Source organism: Phasianus colchicus, chromosome 1 (assembly GCF_987193195.1).
Source record: "Phasianus colchicus chromosome 1, bPhaCol1.hap1.1, whole genome shotgun sequence".
In the NCBI taxonomy this organism is placed as follows: Eukaryota; Metazoa; Chordata; class Aves; order Galliformes; family Phasianidae; genus Phasianus; species Phasianus colchicus.
The window spans coordinates 123,115,898-123,125,617 of NC_143436.1; positions in this window are offsets into that span (position 1 = coordinate 123,115,898).

Here is a 9,720-nt window from a genome sequence, read left to right on the forward strand (position 1 = left end):
TTTTGTCTCTGCATAATTTACATATGCGTCTTTCATAATGAGATGTTTTGTTTATTATAAATTATTTTGTCTTCCCTGAGCAAGCAAAATATTTGGGCATTTCTATGAGCATAGGCACCTCTGCTAGAGAGTTCACCTCGAGCTCTCAAGTCTCTCTCCAAAGGAAAATAAGCACCATTACCCATGTTTCACCAGGGGTAACCTTCATGCACAAGCAGAAAAAGAGTGGTTGGCACGAAGTTACTTAACAGGCTGCTGGCAGTCATGAATAGAATAACACAGGTCTCCCTGTTCCTGCATTGCAATGCTTTTCTGCTGGACAGTGAGAGATTCCACAGATACTTTGAATAGATGCTTTTTCAGCTCTCAACTTCTACCCAGCTTCTGAATGAGACAAATGTATTTCTCCTTAATTTTGCACAATGGGGTAAATTTGTGAAAGAGATTCATGAGTAAAATATTCAAAAGAAGTCCAACTTACTTGAAAGGTAATGAATTTTAGGCTTCTACATTGCTCACAAACTCACCAACAAGAAATGGAGCCAGATTTCTAAACAAACACAATCTGCATTGAGGGAAATATACGAGCACTCGTTTTTCAAAGAGCTCAATGAGCTACAGCTGCCACAGAGAGAACCACAGGCAGATTTTCAAAGAGCTCAAACTCTCAGTGCACTGAGATCTTTGGAAAGGCACCCATCATTTATTCTTTGTTTGTAGAATATGTATTCTTCCTATTCCTCATAAATAAGATTTTCTGGGTGGAAATCTATTGCAACAAGAGTTTTCTGAGTTGAAGCACAGCACTCACCTGCTGTTTGGATTTTGGAGAAATGAAGATGTGGGATCATTTCCAGACAGAAGAGAAACCGTGCAGGCTTCAGGGACTGAGGCTGATGGCAGCCCCTGTGAGGCCCCACAAGGATGCTGCCACAGCCACCTGAAGACCTTGCAGCTGTCTGAGGCCAGCACCCCTGGGGGTCATCCTAGAAAGGGCATGGTTCTTTCCCAAGAGTGTCACTTGCATTACCTTGCCAAACATGACTGTCCTTGTGGTGGCTTCTTCTGCATCTCATTGGAGGTGAAAGATAAACTCCTTTTCCAGTGACCGTGGATTGCTCCCTGCTGTCATGTAGCATCTATTGATTTACCAAATACTCTTCTTCTGCAAATTATTCACCTCTCAGAGGGAACAAGGTGACAGAAAGCATCCTTCTTATACTCTGTTCAAGTACGGTCTTCATTTTTATTGCTGCCACCACTACCCATTCACATTGTATTCTGTGTCTTGGTTCACCTCCCTGTTTCAGTTGCTGAAGTTAGCAATAACTGTCCACAAAAGGGTAATTTCCTAGCTGAGTTCATTCCAGAGATCTGATTTACAGCAGAGCTTTCCAGACTGTTAATTGTATTAAAAAATTATTTTTTAAGCAGGGATCCAGGCTCATCTCTGCATGATCTGGAGGTCAGAGGAGCTGGAGACAAAACAAAATAGAACTCTGTTACAGAAGTCCCTTGAGTGGATACCATGAGATAGTTTCTTGTATGTGCAAATATGGAAATGAGGCAGTGTCAGACTTGCTCCTTGATCGAGCAGCCCTGCTGCAGATGAATATGCAAGCCACACGGTGTGAAACACTCCCACTGTGCCTTTGAAAACGTCTTACCCATCCTAAATTAAACAACTCCTTCAGCTTGTTATTGAATTGCATAAATCACGTATTCACTCCCAGCATCTCATCATGACATAAAGTCATCAAAAACGGAGCGGATATCTGAACTGGGTAGCACCTATGTGCTCACAGAGAAGGACGGATTTGAAGGAGAAAGCATGCAGGTACTTATTTACAGGAATCTCCTACCAGGCTTGAAGAGTAAGTAGAAAAGTAAAATGGCACCTGAAAATACAGGAAGTGAGAGAGAAATTGTGTGGTGGAGCAGCAGAAGGAAGGAACCAGCCTGTGCTCTGTAAAAGTGGGATGGAAAGGGACTTAAGAATGCATGTGTGAGATGACCTGAAGGGCAGAGCAGCAGGAAAGGGTGCATGAAGAGTATGGTATGAGCTAAGAGAATAGAAAAGGACCTTTGCAGCTGCCCTGTGCACATATTGGAAGAGCACAACTGCGTTTTTTAAATAAGAAATGAATTTGTGGATACAAATAGCTCAAAGGACAAAAGAAGGGTATGAAGGGAAGAGCACCCTGAAGCCCCTCAGACATCTGAACACAGTACTCCTGGTGAGGTCTCACCAGCACGGAGTAGAGGGGTAGGATCACCACCCTCACCCTTCTGGCCACACTTCTTTGGATGCAGCACAGGATACAGTTGGCTTTCTGGGATGTGAGGGCATATTGCTGGCTCGTGTTCAGCTTGCCAACCACCAGTACCCCCAGATACTTTTCAACAGGGCTGTGCTCATTCCTTTTGTCCCCTAACTTGTACTGATAATAGGAGTTGCCTCAACAATGATGCAAGACCCTGCACTTGGATTTATTGAACCACGTAACGTTCATCTGGGCTCACTTCTCCAGCCTGTCTAGGTCTTGGGAATTGCATCCTCATCTATGTCACCCACATCACACAGCTATCATCCCATTTATTTGTCCAAGGGGGGTAAAGATGGTGCACAACTTCAGCTAGATAAGGCTGAAAAATGAAAAACAAACTTTTATTCTAGAAACTTTAATGCGGTGGCAGGGAGAAAGACAGATTAAAACACAGACTTTGCTTAGTATGTGAAATCTGAGTAGAGTCAGTAGAGACTTTATTTAAATGTTGCAAGGCTGTACAGGAATGCTAGAGGCCAAAACATCTGTGTTGAGATCTTCAATTGAGAGCATCAGACCCTGGATGGATCACTTTGTTGGCATTTGTAGATACTGATTTAAGATTGACACCTCCCCCTGGCCTCTGGCATGAAGAATTAGTGTTCAGGACCCATCAGCCCATCAGCTCCTACCCTGAGCTGAGTGGTGCTGATGGGCTCACCCCAGTTTCACCCTTTTCCTAGTGCCCTCCTGTGGGCACTTTGTGTTTGAAGCTTTCACTTCCAGTGCTGATGCTGAAAAGCAGCTGCTGCAATAAATTACTGCTATTCTTTCCCTTTTGTAATGAAAGATGTACCAAAGATGTAATTTTTTTTTTTAATCTTAGTTGCCATGGAGGAGAACAATTCTCTAGCTAACAGAAAAACAGAGAAAGTTGGCAATATTGTTATTAATAATGATAAAAATGGTACTCTGAGAGATAGGAAGAAGTGAAAAACCACAGTGTAAACTACTTATTTTAAGAAAAAAAAAAGTAAAATTTGTTGTCAACAAGACTGTTCAAACTTTTTTTTCCAAAGCTAGCTTGCAAAAATCACCAAGAAATGCACTGAAGAATCCTGGAGTAGAGATCACAGCAATGTGATATTATCATTTACCATCCTTATACTGTACCTGAGGGATGTTTCAGGAAGCAAATCGCGCAGCACAGAGGCATTCCATAACAATAACTCTGAGCAAATTGTTTTTGTTGACATGTAGTATCTGATTTGCTTTTTATTATCTTCTGTCTTACATGAAGGAGATCTCAGATAAAGGCAGTGATTTGCCTCTGAAGCTAAGCAGACTCCAGCTGCAGTTGTGACAAGTAGGATGGAGCACACTCTCTGCTGATGCTCTGCCCCAGGTTGAAACCTGGGTGAATCCTAGCATCAGCCATGCACCTCTTGGCCCAGACCTGCACCCTGTGCTGCGACACAGCAGCTTCCCATGGGGAAGAGGAACAAACAAACAAACAAAATCCAACAAACAATGATGACAAAACCCAAACAATTCAAATCCTTCCAGAAATGCTGAGGGTAATTTTGATTGAGTATATGGCCACTAGAGGACATGGGCGAGGTGAGCTTGTTGCTGAACAGTGCTCTGACTTGCAATCTGTTTTACACTAAGCTGGATGCTGTGTGATGCTGTGTGATGCTGTGTGCCTTGTGGGAGTGGGACAGGGGCAGGTGGGTACTGCTGGGCACAGGAACCCCTATCTGTACATGAGCAGGGATTGCACAGTGCAGGGCAAGCAGTATCTGCAGAGCTCTATCAATGTATCTTTTATGTCTTCTGTATGTACATTGGCATGTCCCCTTGCTAGAGGTAGTAGCATATGGAGGTGGCTCTCCATTCTTCATATCTAGGAAGGTGATTGTCTCCCTGTACTCAGCACTGATGAGGCCACACCTCAAGTACTATGTTCAGTGTCGGGCCCATCACCACAAGAAGGACATGGAGGCCCTGGAGCATGTCCAGAGAAGGACAGCAACACTGGTGAGGAGTCTGGAGCACAGGTCTGATGGGGAGCAGCTGAGGGAACTGGGATTGTTCAGTCTGGAGAAGAGGAAGTTCAGGGGAGACCTTATTCCTCTCTACAACTGCCTGAAAGGAGGTTGTGGTGAGGTGGGGATCAGCATCTTCTCCCACGTAACAGTGATAGAATGAGAGAGAATGGCCTCAAGTTGTGCCAGGGGAGATTCAGGTTGGATGTTAAGAAAAATCTTCTCTGAAAAAGTAGTGAGGTGTTGGAACAGGATGCCCAAGGAGGTGGTGGAGTCATTGCCCCTGGAGGTGTTCAAGAGATGTGTAGATATGGCACTGGGGGATGCTGTCAGTGGACATGGTGTGATGGATTAGTGCTTTGACTAGATGATCTTAGTAGTCTTTCCCAACCTAAATGATTCTATGATTCTGTGATTCTATGCCCCCATGGCATGACTCCTTGTCAGATATATTTTCTCATGGAGAAAAATGCCATGGAGAACAGGACTGGATGTCTCCCTCTCAATCAGGGCAGTAACTCTGATCTATCATTTGACTCCAGGAAGCAAGAAACTACATGAGAGGTTAATTAGACAATGCCCTTCTGGGCAGTCTGTGTCCCTGCAGGAGACAGAAGCTGTTAAAGAGCAGAGCAGACACTGGAGGACACAGAAAATCTTTAGCAAGATCACAAATAAAGCCCTGTTAGAAGAATGGGCTAAGAGGGTGTTTGGAAAGCATTCCACACAAAAACTTGGAAATAAGTCCACTCTCTAGAAGAGAGAAATGACTGTAAGGATGTCATCACAATCCTGGGAGGACACAGAAAAATGGGAAAATGAAGTGCCATTAATGTGCTCTGCTTCATTGAGCTGTGCTGATGCATGCCCTGATTTATAATATACTTTTACAGCACTGAGAGGAAAAGGCAGAAACTGGTCAGTGCTTCACCTCTTGCCTCAATTTATTTGAAACCTGGGTTTAATTTGGTCGGCCATGCTCCCTTATGCCCACCATCCATTGGCACAGTGCATTTTTTTGGCTTTATTTATCAAGATAGCATCTGTGACTGGGTCTGTCACTATTGGTAGACTGGCAGAAAACATGGTTTTTGACTTGAGTGTCTGGACAGTAAATTACAAGAAACACAATGTAATACTTGAGAAAGAATGACTTTGAGTAATCATACTCATATCTGATGAAATCTAACCAACATGTTTCCAGTAAGAAAAGCAACCTTGGAATCACGGTGATTAATTCTCTGAGAACATCACCTTGATGCACACAGACCGAAAGGCAAACGAGTAAGGAACGATGAAGGAATAAGTAGGGAATGAGTCATTCGTTTTAGTGTCTGGGCTTCCTGCCCCTTACAAATCATAGCACTAATTGCATTAACGAATGGCAACTGCTCTGCATGGCATAAAATGCTTTAATCTGCATTTGCAAGCAGTTTTCACATGGTAGTGCTTGAGGCTGTTGGCACATACTTATATGCAATACAGTAGAAAATTGGATGATGATGAAGCACTGGCTGACAATCTTTAGTTTTTAGTATTCCCTAATGTAAATATTCACATTGTTTCATGCTGAGAAACTAGCTACATGCTAACAAAACCCTGGAGATTATTATATATTATATATCTCCAGATATATTATATAACTCCAGAAGTCATCTGCAGGCTGATCTCAAAAACACGTAAGTGCTTTTGGCCAAAACTCTCAAGAACATTCAGAAATATAAATCCCACTGGGGCCTCACTGAGAGTTAAGTATACTTTGTGAATACAGTCATCTATAAATATTGGCTATAGATGAACAGAGCTGATAAAACCTGAATTAAATTTTAAATGGTATTGTCTGGATGTTCATGACATTCTTGTACTAATCAATGTATGGGCATATCCAAGGCTTACATTTTGTGATGGAAGCTAGTATTTCAGCAAAGACAAGATCTGAGACCTGTGCTCTGCCAATGCGCTAAGCAATTTATCATTGTCAAGGATATCTTCAAATCATCACGTTCCAACATAAGATGAAGGTTATGTTTTCTCAATATTTATTCTCAGGCTCAGAGGAGAGAATTGGTATTTGATGTAATCATCACATTGCTGACACTTAAAAGAGCTCCCACCTCTGCCCACCAGAGAAGCTTGCCTTGACAACTAGAGGTGCTGTATGCTAAAGAAGTCAGAATATTAGCAAAAAAAAATATTAAAATTCATTATCTGCTCCCAACATGATCAGATATTCTAATAAGCTATACAGAAAGGCAATGAAAGGGAACTGCAATTTGAGATAAATATGGATTATGATGATAGCAGACATGCTTTTAGTCTCACATTCAGTACCCCTCAATGAAATTCCAGTCTTTTAAAAAATCCAAATAAGAACAATGCAATCAATTTTCTGAAGATTCATTATTTGTATAAATGAAAAGTATTTCATTTCAATGTTTTTCAACAAATTCAAATCAATTGTTTTCATTTCAACCAAATAAATAATTACATTTCCCGTGATATGACATTACTGTGTGAAAGCTTTATTTGGGGAGAATACTGTCAAGTCTTATGGTATCCTCCACTATGGAAAATACATATAGATCCATAAAAGAAATCCCACTCTAAATCATGGTGACTTATAACAGAGGACTGGTGTGGAATGTAACAATATATATTTATAATTGCTTGTTTATTCGACATTTCTGATCAGTTCAGGAAAACTGATGATTCCAGTCTGAACTAATCCAAAATTAAAACCTTGATTTTAAGTTTCCTGATAGGAAGTGTGGTATTTTCAGACATTCTTATGAAAAACACGAGAGCTCCTGTTGCTTGCTGTGTGCACTGTGCTGTCTCCATCCCTGCTGTAGACTACACAGTCACCATTCTGCTCTTGAAAGAAAATATTCAAACCCAAATAAATAAAGACATCAACCCTTGAGGGAAAAAAAAAAAAGAACTCAAGTAACTATTGTAAAGGAAATGCACAGACTCTTGAATCACGTTGGAACAACTTATTTAAATGCATCCTGCAACAATCTACTGTTTAATCAGTTTATGAACATCTGATGGAAACATTTGACATCCCGTACCGATTTAAGTTAATGCATCAGGCAGCAATGCTGTCAAATAAATTTGCAGCTAAATATCTGCTGGTTTCAGTGAATGAAGTAACAAGAAATAATAAGAGATTTGAGATTTAATGGAATTTAAATGCTTCAGGAAGCAGAGGGTTTAAAAACAAACAGAAACAAAAGTTGGGAGTTATAACCAATTGAAAAAAACATTCCGAGCCTTCCACATCCTTACTGAGCCAGCCTGTCAATGTAATAAAGTGTTTAGCAGTCCCAGCATGGCAATGAGTGGCCAGCAAGCCAGTGAATGAAGTGATCTTATCTTATCCATCAGCTCATGGTCTCCCTGTAGAGGTAGGAAACAGTTCAGAATCTCACTGACAGAGTCTAGGGACAGTGCTGGCTTAAAGAATTCCCCTTCTCCTCTCCAATAGCAACGTCTTCCCGCAGAGTGCACTTCCTCCAACATTTTGCTGAGAGGGAAGAGAAAGGCAAACAAGAAAATTATAGCCCACCAGGGAGGCAAAGTGTGCTGTAGAGGGACTGGGGCTGGGTGCGATCTATACATCCCAGGATCTCTGCTGCAGCCCTCCCTGTGTGAAATTACATCCTTACATCAGGTTCTGTAGTGTCAGCTTAAGGACGGGCTCTGTTATGGAAGGCTAATTGGAAGCCTCATTTATGGTCTCAAGTTGTACCAGGGGAGATTCAGATGGGATGTTAGGAAAAATTTAATCTCTGAAAGAGTGGTGAGGTGCTGGAATGGGCTGCCCAGGGAGGTATTGGGGTTAATTGTCACTGGAGATGTTCAAGGAGTGTTTAGATGTGATACTAAGGGACATAGTTAGTGGGGAAATATTGGTGGTAGGTGGATGGTTAGACTGGATGATCTTGGAGGTCTTTTCCAACCCTGGTGATTCTACGATTACAAGATTCTATACAAGGATATGGTGCATTCAGAGGGGTACTTCTGATAAGCGACTTCTGCAAAAATGTGAGTTGAAAGATATTCAGAATGGTTTGGTGATATTTCTGAGCATCTAAGCTATGATGACCTAATAACAGGGAAAAAAGGAGGGGAAAATCAATCATTTGCAGCAAGCAATTAGATTAGCTACAGCGAAGGCAGATGAAAGGTGAAAGCTCTGAAATAGAATTACAAGGGTGAGCTTTTGTCCCAAGAATAAATTGTGCATTGGAAAAGAAGATAAATGTGTAAAATTTATCAAGTTTTGTATAATTTGGAGCATAGCTTGGCTTGCAATGAGACAGAGAGCCAGTTCTGATCTCATCCTGGTCTTCTGATGGTATAACTTTTCTGAACTAAGTGGTCCTCATTTACCATATTCATGTACAAAGTGATGCTCAGCAAATTGTATTCTGCATTTGTAGCAACTGTAGAAAGAGACAAGACTGAGATGAAGAATTATGCATGCACTTGAAAAATCTGGCCCTGAATCAGAAGAAAGCTCACTACACTTGGTGAATAAGAAAAACATAGTGTGCAGCTTCCCCTCCCCTCCATGGGGACAACCCATTCATGTTCCTAAACTTCATTGGGAAATCAAATTACAAAATATTTGTAGGGAACGCCAATGGATTTGATTTAGAAAGAACCTCCGTTCAGTAACAATTCCACTAAAATATAGTTCTTCTATGGCCACTGTTTCCAACTCTGGATGTTATCTGCATGAAAGTAAGAGAGACAGGAGATCCTTGGGGTTTATAGTCATAACAGTGGCTGTAATGCCTCACTGTGACTGTCAAATAGAAAGACATTTCAGAAAGATTAATATACCTCTAGCTAAAATCAACTCAAAGTCATCTTAAAACAGTACCTGCATTCAAGTATATATTGACAAACCTCAATACTCTTTTCTAAGTTTTGGCAAGTAGGTGTTCCACCTTATTTATCTGAAGAAATGAATTAGAAGCTTACTGGGCGACAGTCAAGTGGGTGGGAAATAAATGATTTGGAGTTATTTCCTCAGCATAGCATTGTGCTTCAGCAAGAATCTTACTCCTTATAATCCCAAATAAGTGGCATCTAACACAATAAAACAACAACATAACTGTTGCCTTTTCCATATTTCATGGAAGTAGTCCTATTATCTACCAGATCACAATGTTACAGGAGATAGAAATGCGACAACAAAATGAATATATCACCCTTGAATTTCAGTGAAACTTCAAATAAAACAAGGGACAAAGATGTCTTACAAATGCTTTGAGGATCTTGAACTGAAACAATACTATAGAAACATTTAATAGGATCGGGAACTGTGCTTTGATTGGACATTGTGCTTGAATCCCTTTCCTCTGATGTGTGCAAACAAGGTATTTACTCAC